We start from the raw sequence: 16883 nt of genomic DNA, 5'->3' as shown, positions 1-16883 counted from the left end.
TTAAGGTAAGTAATGAGTAAACTGTATATACATTTTATTGCTCTGGGATGCTTAAATATCACAGAATATATGTGTGGGTGGGTTGGCCTGGTATGGTAGCCCGGCTGACTACCATACATACCACACTTGATTTTTTACAATAAATACTACTCATCTCACCCTAGATTAAGACTAAAAATATTTTAAGGTAAGTAATGAGTAAACTGTATATGCATTTTATCGCTCTGGGATGCTTAAATGTAATAGAATATTATGTGTAGGTGGGGTGGCCTGGTATGGTTGTCCGGCTGACTACCATACATACCACACTTGATTTCTTACAATAAATACTACTTGTCTCACCCTAGATTAAGACTATAAATAATTTAAGTTAAGTAATGAGTGCACTATGTGTGTATTGTACTTTTTTATCGTTTTTTTTTATGACTAGTTCTATTGCTAACTTAATATATGTTAGTGTAAACTTGTTATCTAGTATTTGTATGCATTTGTAAGTGGAAAAAAAGGGTGTTCCACTTAACGGCGATTTCCGCTTTACGGCGGTAGCCTGGAACCTAACCTGCCATATAAGTGGGGCCCTGCTGTATAAGGGCCACTGAGAGTAAGCCGTCTGAGATCACATACTAATAACATAGAAACATGGAATATACAGTGGACCCTCGACATTCGATACTAATCCGTTCCTGAGAGCTATCGAATGTCGAAAATATCGAGAGTTGAATTAATTTTCCCCATAAGAAATAATGGAAATCAATTTAATCCGTGCAAGACAGCAAAAGTATGAAAAAAAAAATTTACCACATGAAATATTAAGTTTAATGCAATAGAATAATTACAATAACAACAATAACAATAGATTAATAACAATAGAATAATTGGCACTTAGCTTTAATAAAGATCTGGTGATGATTGATGGGATGGGAGGAGGGGAGAGTGTGGATGGTGTTAGTGTTTAGAAGGGGAATCCCCTTCCATTAGGACTTGAACTGGCAGCCTCATCATGCATTACCACACAGTGTATACCACTACGATTCTTAAATCTTTCAAACCAACCTTTGCTGGCCTTAAATTCACTCACATCACCACTAGTTGCAGGCAGTTTCTTTACCAAATCATCATGCACTCCGACACACGTACTCCACTTTCGTACTTTGCAATTATCTCTTTCTTCATTTCAATAGTCAATAGCACCTTTTTTCTCGAAGGGTTGGCACTAGAAGCTTTCTTGGGGCCCATGGTTACTTATTTTGCAGAAACAAGCACCAAAAACAGTGAGAATATGGATAATATGGAATGTACCGAATGTATCCTTAGATGCGTGCACACTGGCTGGCTTGTAAACACTGGCACACACGGTGCAGTTCAGGCCACACGTGGACACGTCTCGTACGAATCGTATCGAATGTTGGGTTTTCCATCGAATGCTGAGGCGAAATTTTTGCTTTAAAATGCATCGAATGTCAGATTTATCGAATGTCGATGCCATCGAATGTCGGGGGTCCACTGTATTCTAGAATGAATAAAATAAGTCATTATGTATGTCACGAAGTGTTGTGTTGTGTTGTTGTTGGGTGTATAAGGGCCACTGAGAGTAAGCCATCCATAATGGTGGTGAAGCAGCAGCTGAGGCGGCGGTGTTTTCTGTAGCCCTATATAACTCCAACAACATTGGAGGAGTTAGTAGAATTGCTGAATCACTGAAGAAGGCACCCTCTACCACCATCACAACCACTACCACCATCTACTACCATCACTACCACCTTCTACCACTATTACAAGTGCTACCACCATCGCTACCAACTTCTTCCACTATTACAACTGCTGCCACCATCACTACCACCTTCTACCACTATTACAACTGCTACCACCATCACTACCACCTTCTACCACCATCACTACCACCCTATACCACCATCAGCCACTATCACAACTGCTTCTACTCTACCACCACCACCACCTTCATATTTTTCTATAAACTTTTTCCTAAATTATGTGTTTCTCACATTCTTTACCAAAGGGCTGGCATTAGAAGGTTTCTTTGGAGCCATGGTGCAAGTTGGTGCAGTTGCAAGCACCAAAACGAATGGAATATTATGAAATGTATCGTATGAACTCGTGGGATCATCCTCAATCACTGATAAACAATGGCACAAAGGCTGGGAATGGAATGTGAGGCGGCTCGGGGCTGTATGTACATGTCCCAGATGAACAACGATTAGCGAGTCAATGGACCATTTGCGAGCCAATGTTTGGACAAAATAATGCGACAGTTTCCGAAAAGGACGACTATCGAGCCGGACTATTATCGAGGGACCACTGTATTAGAATGTGGGGCAGAAGTTTGTGGTTATAGGAGGGTGGGTGCAGGAGGAAAGAGGAGTCATTGTTGGAATGAGGAAGTAAAGGGTGTGATAAAGGAGAAAAAGGTAGCTTATGAGAGGTTTTTACAAAGCAGAATTGTTATAAGAAGAGTAGAGTATATGGAGAGTAAAAGAAAGGTGAAGAGAGTGGTGAGAGAGTGCAAAAGGAGAGCAGATGATAGAGTGAGAGAGGCAGTGTCAAGAAATTTTGCTGAAAATAAGAGAAAATTTTGGAGTGAGATAAACAAGTTAAGAAAGCCTAGGGAACGAATGGATTTGTCAGTTAAAAACAGAGTAGGGGAGTTAGTAGATGGGGAGATGGAGGTGTTGGGTAGATGGCGAGAATACTTTGAGGAACTTTTAAATGTCGACGAAGAAAGGGAGGTGGTAATTTTATGCACTGGCCATGGAGGTATACCATCTTTTAGGAGTGAAGAAGAGCAGGATGTGAGTGTGGGGGAGGTGCATGAGGCATTACGTAGAATGAAAGGGGGTAAAGCAGCTGGAACTGACGGGATCATGACAGAAATGTTGAAAGCAGGGAGGATTTACTGTTGGAGTGGTTGGTATTTTTGTTTAATAAATGTATGAAAGAGGGGAAGATACCTAGGGATTGGCAGAGAGCATGTATAGTCCCTTTATGTAAAGGGAAGGGGGACAGAAGAGATTGTAGAAATTATAGAGGAATAAGTTTACTGAGTATACCAGGAAAAGGAGGCACTGCCATCTATTACTCTGATGAACTAGAATGTGTGAAATCAACTAATGTACGGGATGAAAATGGTGAATATATAATAGCTAAATTCACATCAAGAACACTTAAGAAACCTATAGCAGTTGGTGCAGTCTACAGACTACCACACTCAAACATTTACACTTTTAGCAATAAGCTTAGAAACATGATAATTGAGTCAGAGTTGAATAAACACCATCTGATACTAGCAGGAGATTTCAACATCAACCTTATCAAAGCAACTGACCCTCCAGTAGCTGATTTCACAAATGCTATGAACAACAGCTTATTGCTACCCTCTATAACGAAGCCAACAAGAATCTCTGACACTAGTGCCTCATTACTCAACCATATCTGGACCAACATAATATCCCCACCACAAGCAGGTATAATCACAGATAACACCACAGACCACTATCCTGGATACCTTTCTAAACTGCCTCAAGAAACAAGAAAGATCTCATTTCGCCTGCATGATGAGACATCGATAAACAACCTAAAACTAGCTCTAGGTGCCATTGATTGGCAGAGAGAGCTAGATGACAGTAATAATATCGATAAAGATATTAAAATTTTTTTACATAAAACCCTAAACCTCTACAACAAACATTGCCCAATCAAAACGAAACAGATCACAAAAAAAAAAAAAGGCTGAACAGTCCAAGGCTAACTAGAAGTATCCTCAAATCTATTAATAAAAAACACCAGTTTGAAAACCAGTTCAGATTAGGCTTAATTACTAAAGAATTTACTAAAAGATACACATCAATACTCACAAAACTAATACGTAAATCAAAGCAAATGTATTATGAAAATAGATTTAGTGAAATGAAAGGTGACATGAAAAGTACCTGGCAAACCCTCTCCAAAATTTTGGGCTCAAGGAAACCAACTGGAAATAGATAGACTTAACTAAACCACATGCAACCTCACATGCAACCTATAGACATGGCCGACAAATTTAATGTCTTCTTCTCTACTGTAGGATCAAAGCTAGCGAGTCAAATTCCTAGCTCAAATACCCATCCGAGCAAGTACCTCACTGGCAACTATCCAAATACTCTATTTCTAGCTTCAACTAATCCCACTGAAGTCTCACTCATCATTAAATCATTAAAAAACTAAATCAGGTGATCTAGATAACTTGCCGCCATTCATATATAAAAAAGCTACACCAGAACTGTCGCCCATTATTGCAACAATGTTTAACAGATCTATAGCATCCTCAACCTTCCCATTCATACTCAAGACAGCAAGGGTCACCCCGATCCACAAAGGTGGAGATCCAACTGGTTTGAACAATTACAGACCCATATCAAACTTGCCCTTACTCTCCAAGATATTTGAAAAAATAATACACAAGTGACTTTGCTCCTACCTTACATCCAATAACATACTTAACCCATGCCAATTTGGATTTAGACCAAGAAAAAAAGCACGAATGATGCTATTATACAAATGCTTGACCTAATATACACAGCTCTCGATAAAAATGAATATCCCCTGGGGCTCTTTGTCAACCTAAGAAAATCATTTGACACAGTTGGCCGCAATCTCTTGCACCTCAAACTGAATCATTACAGCATAAGAGAACATTCTTTTGACTACCTAAAATCCTATCTTATCGACAGACACCAGTATGTGCATGCAAATGGAGTTGACTCCACTATCCAACCTGTAGCTGTAGGAGTACCCCAAGGTAGTATCCTAGGCCCACTCCTCTTTCTCATCTACATCAATGATCTCCCCAATGCATCCCAACTCCTTACACCAGTTCTATTCGCAGATGACACTATATATGTCTACTCCCATTCAGACCCAGCTGTGCTTGAAAACACTGTAAACACTGAACTGCTAAAGATATATGCTTGGATGATGACCAACAAACTCACTCTCAACATAGACAAAACATACTTCATGCTGTTTGGCAACAGAGCCTCAAATATTCAACTAAACATACTGTTAAATGGTTCCCATATATCAAGACACACGGAGGGCAAATTTCTAGGTCTTCTCCTTGACTGTAATCTTAAATTTCAGTCCCATACCCATCACATAGCCAAGAAAATTTCCAAATCAGTAGGAATCCTTTCCAAGATACGCTACTATGTACCACAAACGACTCTCCTTACCCTGTACCACTCTCTAATATATCTTTACCTCACCTATGGTATCTGTGCCTGGGGCTCAACTACTTCCAACCACCTTAAACCCTTAATAATCCAACAAAAAGCTGCTGTGCGGGTGATAACCAGTTCCTGTGCTAGACAGCACACCCCACCACTTTTCAAAAGACTCAACTTACTAAATATACAAGACATACACACTTATTATTGTGCCTACTACATATACAGAACTTTAAACTCCACTGTAAACCCTCCCCTAAAACTACTCCTTGACAGTTACAACAGAGTGCACAGTCACAATACAAGGCATAAGGCACTTTTCAACATCACTCGAGTAAGACTCACTATGCACATAAAAGGCCCAAAGATCTGGAACTCGCTACCGGAACAGGTCAAGGATCCCCAGACAACTTATAAATTTAGGACTCTGCTAAAAAAATCATCTTATCTCACAATATTAACCAAATCAACCAAACATCTACTGACTAGTTTTATCATGTGACCACCTGGCTTTTAATTCTGCCATTCCATAAAATATTACCACCTGCACCATTCCTTGTAAATTAGATTTTGTACTAAGTATACATAAGATTTATTAAGTCCAAATAAGATTGTAAAACAGCTAACCACTATTCTCTGTTTAGTTTTAAGTATAATTACTATGTACTATTCTCTTATCTAGTTTTAATTAGTTACTATGTATTAGGATTAGTTTGCCCGAAATGCCTCGGCATGATAGTGGCTATCTTTGTACTTAGCAAATCAAAACTGTAATTACACATTGTAACCTTTACAAAGAAATAAACTTATTATTATTATTATTTTTATTATTAATTAGAGGTAAGACAGAATGTAGGATTGCGGATGAGCAAGGAGGTTTTAGAGTGGGTAGGGGATGTGTAGATCATGTGTATACATTGAAGCATATATGTGAACAGTATTTAGATAAAAGTAGGGAAGTTTTCATTGCATTTATAGGTTTAGAAAAGGCATATGATAGAGTGGATAGGGGAGCAATGTGGCAGATGTTGCAAGTATATGGAATAGGTGGTAAGTTACTAAATGCTGTAAAGAGTTTTTATGAGGATAGTGAGGCTCAGGTTAGGGTGTGTAGAAGAGAGGGAGACTACTTCCCGGTAAAAGTAGGTCTTAGACAGGGATGTGTAATGTCACCATGGATGTTTAATATGTTTATAGATGGGGTTGTAAAAGAAGTAAATGCTAGGGTGTTCGGGAGAGGGGTGGGATTAAATGATGGGGAATCGAATACAAAATGGGAATTGACACAGTTAATTTTTGCTGATGATACTGTGCTTATGGGAGATTCTAAAGAAAAATTGCGAAGGTTAGTGGACGAGTTTGGGAGTGTGCGTAAGGGTAGAAAGTTAAAAGTAAACATAGAAAAGAGTAAGGTGATGAGGGTATCAAATGATTTAGATAAAGAAAAATTAGTCATCAAATTGGGGAGGAGGAGTATGGAAGAAGTGAATGTTTTCAGATATTTGGGAGTTGATGTGTCAGCAGATGGATTTATGAAGGATGAGGTTAATCATAGAATTGATGAAGGAAAAAAGGGGAGTGGTGCATTGAGGTATATGTGGAGACAAAAAACGTTATCTGTGGAGGCAAAGATGGGAATGTATGAAAGTATAGTAGTACCAACACTCTTATATGGGTGTGAAGCTTGGGTTGTAAATGCTGCAGCAAGGAGGCGGTTGGAGGCATTGGAGATGTCCTGTCTAAGGGCAATGTGTGGTGTAAATATTATGCAGAAAATTTGGAGTGTGGAAATTAGAAGAAGGTGTGGAGTTAATAAAAGTATTAGTAAGAGGGCTGAAGCGGGTTTGTTGAGGTGGTTTGGTCATTTAGAGAAAATGGATCAAAGTAGAATGACATGGAGAGCATATAAATCTGTAGGGAAAGAAAGGCGGGGTAGGTGTTGTCCTCAAAAGGGTTGGAGGGAAGGGGTTAAGGAGGTTTTGTGGGCGAGGGGCTTGGACTTCCAGCAAGCGTGTGTGAGCGTGTTAGATAGGAGTGAATGAAGTCGAATGGTATTTGGGACCTGACGAGCTGTTGGAGTGTTAGCAGGTTAATATTTAGTGAAGGGATTCAGGGAAACTGGTTATTTTTATATAGCTGGACTTGAGTCCTGGAAATGGGAAGTACAGTGGACCCCCGCATACCGATGGCATCACATAACGATTAATCCGCATACCGCTTGCTTTAATCGCAAAAATTTTGCCTCGCATACCGCTTAAAAACCCACTCACCGATTTTCGTCCGAGACGCGTCCAATGTGCGCCCTCAGCCAGCCTCACATTTGCCGCCGGTGGCATTGTTTACCAGCCAGCCTCCGCGGTAACATCCAAGCATACAATCGGAATATTTCGTATTATTACAGTGTTTTCGGTGCTTTTTCTGGAAAATAAGTGACCATGGGCCCCAAGAAAGCTTCTAGTGCCAACCCTACAGCAATAAGGGTGAGAATTACAATAGAGATGAAGAAAAAGATCATTGATAAGTATGAAAGTGGAGTGCGTGTCTCCGAGCTGGCCAAGTTGTATAATAAACCCCAATCAACCATCGCTACTATTGGTGGTACAGCTGCTGCTGCTGCTGCACTGTCAGCTGCTGCTGCTGCTGCTGTAGCATCGTCTGCTGCTGCTGCTGCTGCTGTAGCATCGTCTGCTGCTGCTGTAACATCGTCTGTTGCTGCTGTAGCATCGTCTGCTGCTGCTGTAGCATCGTCTGTTGCTGCTGTACCACCGTCAGCTGCTGCTGCTGTTGTAGCATCGTCTGCTGCTGCAGTAACATCGTCTGTTGCTGCTGTACCACCGTCAGCTGCTGCTGCTGCTGTAGCATCGTCTGCTGCTGCTGTAGCATCGTCTGTTGCTGCTGTACCACCGTCTGCTGCTGCTGTAGCATTGTCTGCTGCTGCTGTAACATCGTCTGTTGCTGCTGTAGCATCGTCTGCTGCTGCTGCTGCTGTAGCATCGTCTGCTGCTGCTGTACCACCGTCAGCTGCTGCTGCTGCTGTAGCATCGTCTGCTGCTGCTGTAACATCGTCTGTTGCTGCTGTAGCATCGTCTGCTGCTGCTGCTGCTGTAGCATCGTCTGTTGCTGCTGTACCACCGTCAGCTGCTGCTGCTGCTGTAGCATCGTCTGCTGCTGCAGTAACATCGTCTGTTGCTGCTGTACCACCGTCAGCTGCTGCTGCTGCTGTAGCATCGTCTGCTGCTGCTGTAGCATCGTCTGTTGCTGCTGTACCACCGTCAGCTGCTGCTGCTGCTGTAGCATCGTCTGCTGCTGCTGTAGCATCGTCTGTTGCTGCTGTACCACCGTCAGCTGCTGCTGCTGCTGTAGCATCGTCTGCTGCTGCAGTAACATCGTCTGTTGCTGCTGTACCACCGTCAGCTGCTGTTGCTGCTGTAGCATCGTCTGCTGCTGCTGTAGCATCGTCTGTTGCTGCTGTACCACCGTCAGCTGCTGCTGCTGCTGTAGCATCGTCTGCTGTTGCTGTAACATCGTCTGTTGCTGCTGTAGCATCGTCTGCTGCTGCTGCTGCTGCTGCTGTAGCATCGTCTGCTGCTGCTGTAACATCGTCTGTTGCTGCTGTAGCATCGTCTGCTGCTGCTGTAGCATCGTCTGCTGCTGCTGTACCACCGTCAGCTGCTGCTGCTGCTGTAGCACCGTTGTTGGTGTGGGTTATTGAGAATACCAAGAAACAATTAACCCCAGAGGATTTGCCACCCAGGATAACCCAAAAAAGTCAGTGTCATCGAAGACTGTCTAACTTATTTCCATTGGGGTCCTTAATCTTGTCTCCCAGGATGCAACCCACACAAGTCGACTAACACCCAGGTGAACAGGGAAAAATGCCTGGAACTAGTGCTTGTATTGGTGAATTTAAAGCCAGCAAAGGTTGGTTTGAGAGATTTAAGAATCGTAGTGGCATACACAGTGTGATAAGGCCTGTTCTGGAAGAAAATACCAAACAGGACCTACAGTACTCAGGAGGAAAAGGCACTCCCAGGACACAGTGTCTCATCAGTCATTGCTGCATCTTCAATAAAGGTAAGTGTCATTTATTCTTCATTTAGTAGAGTAGTACATGCACAATATATACTGCGCATGTACTACTCTACTATTGTGCATGTATCCTTCTCTTTGTGTGTAGGAAAATGTATATTTCATGTGGTAAAATTTTTTTTTTCATACTTTTGGGTGTCTTGCACGGATTAATTTGATTTCCATTATTTCTTATGGGGAAAATTCATTCGCATACCGATTATTTCGCATAACAATGACCCCTCTTGCACGGATTAAAATCGGTATGCGGGGGTCCACTGTACAGTGCCTGCACTTTAAAGGAGGGGTTTGGGATATTGGCAGTTTGGAGGGATATGTTGTGTATCTTTATATGTATATGCTTCGAAACTGTTATATTCTGAGCACCTCTGCATAAAACAGTTATTATGTGTGAGTGAGGTGAAAGTGTTGAATGATGAAAGTATTTTCTTTTTGGGATTTTCTTTCTTTTTGGGTCACCCTGCCTCGGTGGGAGATGGCCGACTTGTTGAAAAAAAAAAAAAAGATACCTCAATGCACCTTCATCAGTTCTATGGTTAACCTCATCCTTCATAAACCTATCTGCTGGCAAGTCAACTCCCAAATATCTGAAAACATTTACTTCTTCCATACTCTGTCTAATGTGATATCCAGTTTTTCTTTATCTAACTCGTTTGATACCCTCATCATCTTACTCTTATCTATGTTCATTTTCAACTTTCTACCTTTACACACCCTCCCAAACTTGTCCACTAACCTTTGCAGCTTTAGAATTTCCCATAAATACAGTATCATCAGCAAGAAGTAACTGTGTTGACTCCCATTTGTATTTGATTCACCATAATTTAACCCTTTCAGGGTTTTCGGCCTACTAGTACGGCTTATGCACCAGGGTTATTGACGTACTAGAACGCCTTCAGATCTAGCGAGAGAAAGCTGGTAGGCCTACATATGAAAGAATGGGTCTATGTGGCCAGTGTGCACAGTATAAAAAAAATCCTGCAGCACACAGTGCGTAATGAGAAAAAAAACTTTGACCGTGTTTTTGGATTAAAGCAGCGATTTTGCACTGTATTTTTGTATGGTATTTATGGTTGTATTCTAGTTTTCCTGGTCCCATTTTATAGAATGGAAGACATATTACAGAAATTGAGATGATTTTGACTAGTTTTACAATGAAAAGTACCTTGAAATTGAGCTCAAAGTAGCAGAAATGTTCAATTTTTTACCAAAGTTCAAAAGTAAACAAATCATGCCAAGCATCCAATACACATCAACTGGTGAGTCTAATATTCTTTCACAAGTGCGCTGGTATTATTTATACCATTTCTACACTAATGCAGTAGTCTGCATAACAGTAAATCTTCTATTTTTTGTAAGAATAAAAATTCAAAGTGGAAAGCAAAAGAAATATAAGAGGGGCCTGGGGACATGACTAACGAACAGAGAACTTGTTATTTTGTTACCAGGAATGTCTGTCTTGTTTATTCTGGACCCTATTTGGAAATTGGCATCTTTTGAAATTTGTGTGAAATTGGCAAAATTGCCAATTTCTAACCACTTTATTGCATAGTTGAAATTGGTAAATGGGTGGTTTCTTGTACTCATTTGATAGAAAAAATTGAGTTCTAGCGAAATAAATATGATTTTTGTCGAGTAGTACACTGAAATTGGCCGAAAATAGGGCTCAAAGTGGGCAAAATAGCTGATACGTAAACATTGGCGAGACCGCTAACTTCGCGAGAGCATAATTCCATAAGTTTTCCATCAGATTTCATACTTTTGGTTTCATTATGATCGGAAAAAGATTCTCTATCCTTTCATAAGAAAAGATATTTTTTTTTTTTTTCCGAAAAATTTTTGACCCTGAGAACAAGATTAGGAGAGGCCCTCTCGTCCCTGAAAGGGTTAACCCTTTCAGGGTCGACAGGCCCTCTCCGAGACTTGTTCTCAGGGTCGCCAAAGTTTCGAAAAAAAAAAAAAAAAATTTTTCTTATGAAAAGATAGAGAATCTTTTCCCAATCATAATGACACCAAAAGTATGAAATTTGATAGAAAACCTGTGGAATTATGCTCTCACGAAGTTAGCGGTCTCGACGATGTTTACGCATCGGCGATTTTGCCTACTTTGAGCCCTATTTTCGGCCAATTCCAGTGTACTAGTCGACAAAAATCATAACTGTTTCTTTAGAACTCCATTTTTTCTATCGAATGAGTACAAGAAACCACCCATTTACCAATTTCAACTAGTATCCAATACAGTGGTCAGAATTTAGCAATTTTGCCAATTTCACACAAATTTCAAGCGATGCCAATTTCCAAATTGGGTCCAGAATAAACAAGAGAGACATTCCTGGCACTAAAATAACATTTCCTCTGTTCATTAGTCTTGTCCCCACGCCCCTCTTACATTCTTTTGCTTTCCACTTTGAATTTTTATTCTCACAAAAAATAGAAGATTTACTGTTATGTGCACTACTACATTAGTGTAGAAATGGTATAAATAATATCGGCGCACTTGTGAAAGAATATTAGACTCGCCAGTTAACGTGTATTGGACGCTTATCATTTTGTTTACTTTTGAACTTTGGTAAAAATCGAACATTTCTGCTACTTTGAGCTCAATTTCAAGGTAATTTTCACTGTAAAACTAGTCAAATTCATCTCAATTTCTGCAATATGTCTTCCATTCTATAAAATGAGACCAGGAAAACTAGAATACAACAATAAATACCATACGAAAATACAGTGCAAAGTCGCTGTTTTAATCGAAAAACACGGTGAAAGTTTTTTTTCCTCATTGCGCACTGTGTGCTGCAGGATTTTTTTATACTGTGCACACTGACCGCATAGACCCATTCTTTCATATGTAGGCCTACCAGCTTTCTCTCACTAGATTTGAGGGCGCTAGAATTTATGCGTACTAGTACATCAAAAACCCTGGTGCGTAAGCCATACTATTACAGCCAAAACCCTGAGAGGGTTAATCCCACCCCTCTCCTCAGCACCCTAGCATTTACTTCTTTTATAACCTAATGTGTAAATATATTAAATAACCATGATGACATTACACATCGCTGTCTAAGACCTACTTTTACTGGGAAGTAATGTCCCTCTCTCCTACACACTCTAACCTGAGCCTCACTATCCTCATAAAAACTCTTTACAGCATTTAGTAACTTACTACCCATTCCATGCACTTGCAACATCTGCCACATTGCTCCCCTATCCACTCTATCATATGCCTTTTGTAAATCCATAAATGCAATGAAAACTTCCTTCCCTTTATCTAAATACTGTTCATATATATGCTTCAATGTAAACTTTTGATCTACACATCCCCTACCCACCCTAAAGCCTCCTTGCTCATCTGCAATCCTACTCTCTGACTTACCTCTAATTCTTTCAATAATAACCCTACCGTACACTTGACTTCGTGTACTCAGTAAACTTTTTCCCCTATAATTTTTACAATCTCTTATGTCCCCCTTCCCTTTATGTAAATGAATTGTACATGCTCTTTGCAAATCCCTACTTACTTTCCCCTCTTTCATACATTTATTGAACAAAAATACCAATCACTCCAACACACTATGCCCTCTGGCTTTTAACATTTCTGTCATGATCCTGTCAGTTCCAGTTGCTTTACCCTCTTTTATTCTACGTAATGCCTCATGTACCTCCCCCCACCCTCACATCCTGGTCTTCTTCACTCCTAAAAGATGTTATACCTCCCTGGCCAGTGCACGAAATTACCCCCTCCCTTCATCGACATTTGAAAGTTCCTCGAAATATTCCCGTCATCTTCCAGTACCTCCAGCTTCCCATCTGCTAACTCCCCTACTCTGTTTGTAACTGACAAATCCAGTCATTCCCTAGGCTTTCTTAACTTGTTTATCCTGCTCCAAAATTTTTTCTTATTTTCAGCAAAATTTCTTGACAGTGCCTCTCCCACTCCATCATCTGCTCTCCTTTTGCACTCTCTCACCACTCTCTTCATCTTTCTTGTACTCTCCATATACTCTGCTCTTCTTATAACACTTCTGCTTTGTAAAACCTCTCATAAGCTACCTTTTTCTTTTTTATCACGCCCTTTACTTCATCATTCCACCAATCATGCCTCTTTCCTTCTGCAACCACCCTCCTATAGCCACAAACTTCTGCCCCACATTCTAATACTGCATTTTTAAAACTATCCCAATCCTCTTCAACCCCCCCCCCCACTATTCATTCTTGCACTAATCCACCTTTCTGCCAATAGTTGCTTTTATCTCACCCTAACTTCCTCCTCCCTTAGTTTATACACTTTTATCTCTCTCTTACTTGTTGTTGCCATTTTCCTTTTATCCCATTTACCTCTTACTCTAACTGCAGCTATAACTAAATAATGATCCAGTATATCCGTTGCCCCTCTGTAAACATGTACGTCCTGAAGTTTATCCATCAACCTTTTATCTACCAATACATAATCTAACAAACTACTTTCGTTACATGCTATATCATACCTTGTATACTTATTTATCCTCTTATTCGTAAAATATTTGTTACTTATTACCAAACCTCTTTCTACATATAGCTCAGGTAAAGGCTCCCAGTTTTCATTTATCCCTGGCTCCACAAATTTACCTACTACTCCCTCCACAATATTTTTACCAACATTAGCATTGAGATCCCCAACCACAAGTACTCTCTCACTTGGTTCAAAACTCCTCACGCACTCGCTCAACATTTCCGAAAATCTTTCTCTCCTCTACACTTCTCTCTTCTTCAGGTGTATAAACACTTACTATAACCCACTTTTCACATCCAACCCTTATTTTACACCACATAATCCTTGAATTTATACATTTATATTCTGTCTTTTCCTTCCATAACTTATCCTTCAACATTATTGCTACTCCTCCTTTAGCTCTAACTCTGTTTGAAAACCCTAATCTAATCCCATTTATTTCTCCCCACTGAAACTCTCCCACCCCCTTCAGCTTTGTTCCACTTAAAGCCAGGACATCCAGCTTCTTCTCATTCATAACATCCACAGTTATCTCTTTCTTTAAAGGAAACGGACACAAGTTCAGCTAATGTGACATTTTTATTGTGGCAACGTTTCGCTCTCCAGGAGCTTTGTCAGGCCGTTACAAACAGTACATGGACATAGAGGGTATATATAGGCTCAGAGTGAGGTGCCATACTAGTGGTAGTAGTAGTAGTGATATAAGTTGTAGTAGTAGTAATACAATATGGTAGAACAATTAACTTGCACATGAGTAAAAGGATATAAAAGCTATTACGTACTTGGGTAACATAAAAATAGGTTTGACAAATGTTTCTATTGGCGGCTGGCTAGAGAAGGCTTGTTTCAATGTTCATTCTCTATAATGTGCTTGTGTAGTATTAACAGAAGAGAATATGTGATGGCAGGGTTTACTGTTTTCAGGAGGATTCTTGCTAAGACTTCAGAGATGGTGAAGCTGCGTTTTTGTTTAATTGTATTAGAAACAGCGATTAGTGCTGATTCAAGGCACTTGCGTCTGCGGAAATTAGTTTCTTTGATCACTAATTGGGCGTCCCTGAATTTCATGATTGGTGGAATTTCGGTATTGTACATAGGCGTTGTTTAAGTTATCGTTCCTGCATGCATCAATGTGTTCATTGAGGTGGGTGTCAAGGTTTCTTGCTGTTTCACCTAAATAAATCTTGTCGCAGTCTCCACATGGTTTAGTGTAAACCCCTGTGTTCACTGGTTCGTGGTGCTTTGATTTTGTCCTGGTTTGATCCTTTATTGGAGTGCTGGAAGTGATGGCAACTCTGGTGTTAGCTTGTGAAAGTACTTTAGAAATGATCAGTGCAACCTGGCTGTTGGGAAGAATTATAACTTTGTTAGGAGTGGTGTTAGTGTGTGGAGAATTAATGATCTGAAGAGCTCTCTTCTTGCAATCTTTGATGAAAAAGGAAGGGAAATGTAAATCAGTGAAGGTTTGGTAAATGTATGTACATTCCTCGTCAAGAAACTCAGGACTACAAAATCGGAATGCTCTTAAGAAAAATCTGATGATGATGCCTCTTTTGGTCTTAGTATCTTGACTGGAATAGAAGTGTGTGAGATAATTTTTATTTGTAGGTTTCCGATAAACTTGAAATCTTAGGTTGTTATCTACTTTGCGAATGAGGACGTCTAGGAAAGGTAGCTTGTCATTGGACTCTTCTTCTAATGTAAACTGGATCGCCGGTTCAACTGCGTTGAGCCTTGCCTGAAGATTCCATACATCAAAACGTTTGGGAGTTATTACGAGGACGCCGTCCACGTAATGTAACCATGTGACGCTTGAAGGGATGATATTGGCGAAGTGTTCGGACTCTAGGTAGGCTAAATGGGAAAAGGGGTTACTATCTCATTGTTCCTGGCATTTTAGTTGACTTTTACAACACACATTGCTTACAGAGGAAAGATTGTTATTCCACTTCCCCATAGATATGAAAGGAAAAACAATAAGAACAAGAACTATTAAGATGAAATCAAAGAAAACTCAGATGAGTGTGTATACATAAACGTTTACATGTATGTGTCATGTGACTTAGGTGTAAGTAGAAGTAGAAGTAGTAAAACGTACCTGAAATCTTGCATGTTTGAGACGGAAAAAAGACACCAGCTATCCTACCATCATGTAAAACAAATACAGGCTTCCTTTTTACACTTACTTGGTAGGATGATAGTACCTCCCCGAATGGTTGCTGTGTACCAGCCTACTTTTTACGTGTAGTAAATTATACAGAAGAAGAGGTTACTAACCCCTTGCTCCCGGCATTTTCGTTGCCTCCTACGACATGCATGGCTCACACAGGAAGGATTCTTTTCCACTTCCCCATGGAAATGAAAGGAAATAAATAAGAACAAGAACTATTAGGAAAATGGAAGTCAGATGTGTAGTGTGACCTAAATGTAAGATGTACCTGTTATCATGCATGAAACAAAAATATCATAACTAAAACAAATTTAATATGGCTATGGATCTGTCAGTAAAGGATGCACTAATATACCAATTTATGGAGTCATTGGAGACTGGTTCATTTAGGAACGTTGTACTTGATATGCAGACTAAGCTTATATTGTACATTGATGACATTGATAGACATTGAGCTTTTTTTTCAGTTTGTGTTAGGAACAGATGTCCTATTTCCTTTTCTGAGTGTCATAAACTACTACTGTGACCGCAACACAAGATGATGAGGGGTATACTACTGATAGAATTATTCTTGAAGTGTTTGGGATCTGCATCCCCAGTATTCCCTTACCTTTCCTAATCTCCTGAAGTAAGAGAGCATTTCAAAAGTCTCAGGGAAAAGCTTGATAGTTAACTTATTATAATATCAACATGCAAAACTGCTTATGACATTGCCATTGCCTGCATATTTACTTTTGAAATTCATCATTTTATGTAAATCGAGCAGTACTTGTAACACTGCTGCTGGTACTGAAAAGATACCTTGAGCAACAGGTTAGAGCTAAGCTTTCTCTTGACTAGGCTGCGAGGGTAGAAAAACTCAAAACTGATCACAGATAGACTCCAGGTCTGTATGAGTTAGGGAATATAAAAATGT

At 40.0% G+C, this 16883-nt stretch overlaps 1 protein-coding gene across 2 annotated transcripts in view; it reads left to right on the top strand.

Annotated features, from left to right (window-relative positions):
• The window catches only part of LOC128693591 (myb-like protein X), a 239416-nt gene that overhangs the window by 9371 nt on the left and 213162 nt on the right, over positions 1–16883 (top strand). The window lies entirely within an intron of this gene.

The sequence above is a fragment of the Cherax quadricarinatus genome, chromosome 2 (genome assembly GCF_038502225.1).
Source record: "Cherax quadricarinatus isolate ZL_2023a chromosome 2, ASM3850222v1, whole genome shotgun sequence".
Classification (NCBI taxonomy): Eukaryota; Metazoa; Arthropoda; class Malacostraca; order Decapoda; family Parastacidae; genus Cherax; species Cherax quadricarinatus.
Note: the sequence above shows the minus strand (reverse complement) of the source record. Positions and strands in the feature narration are given on the sequence as shown.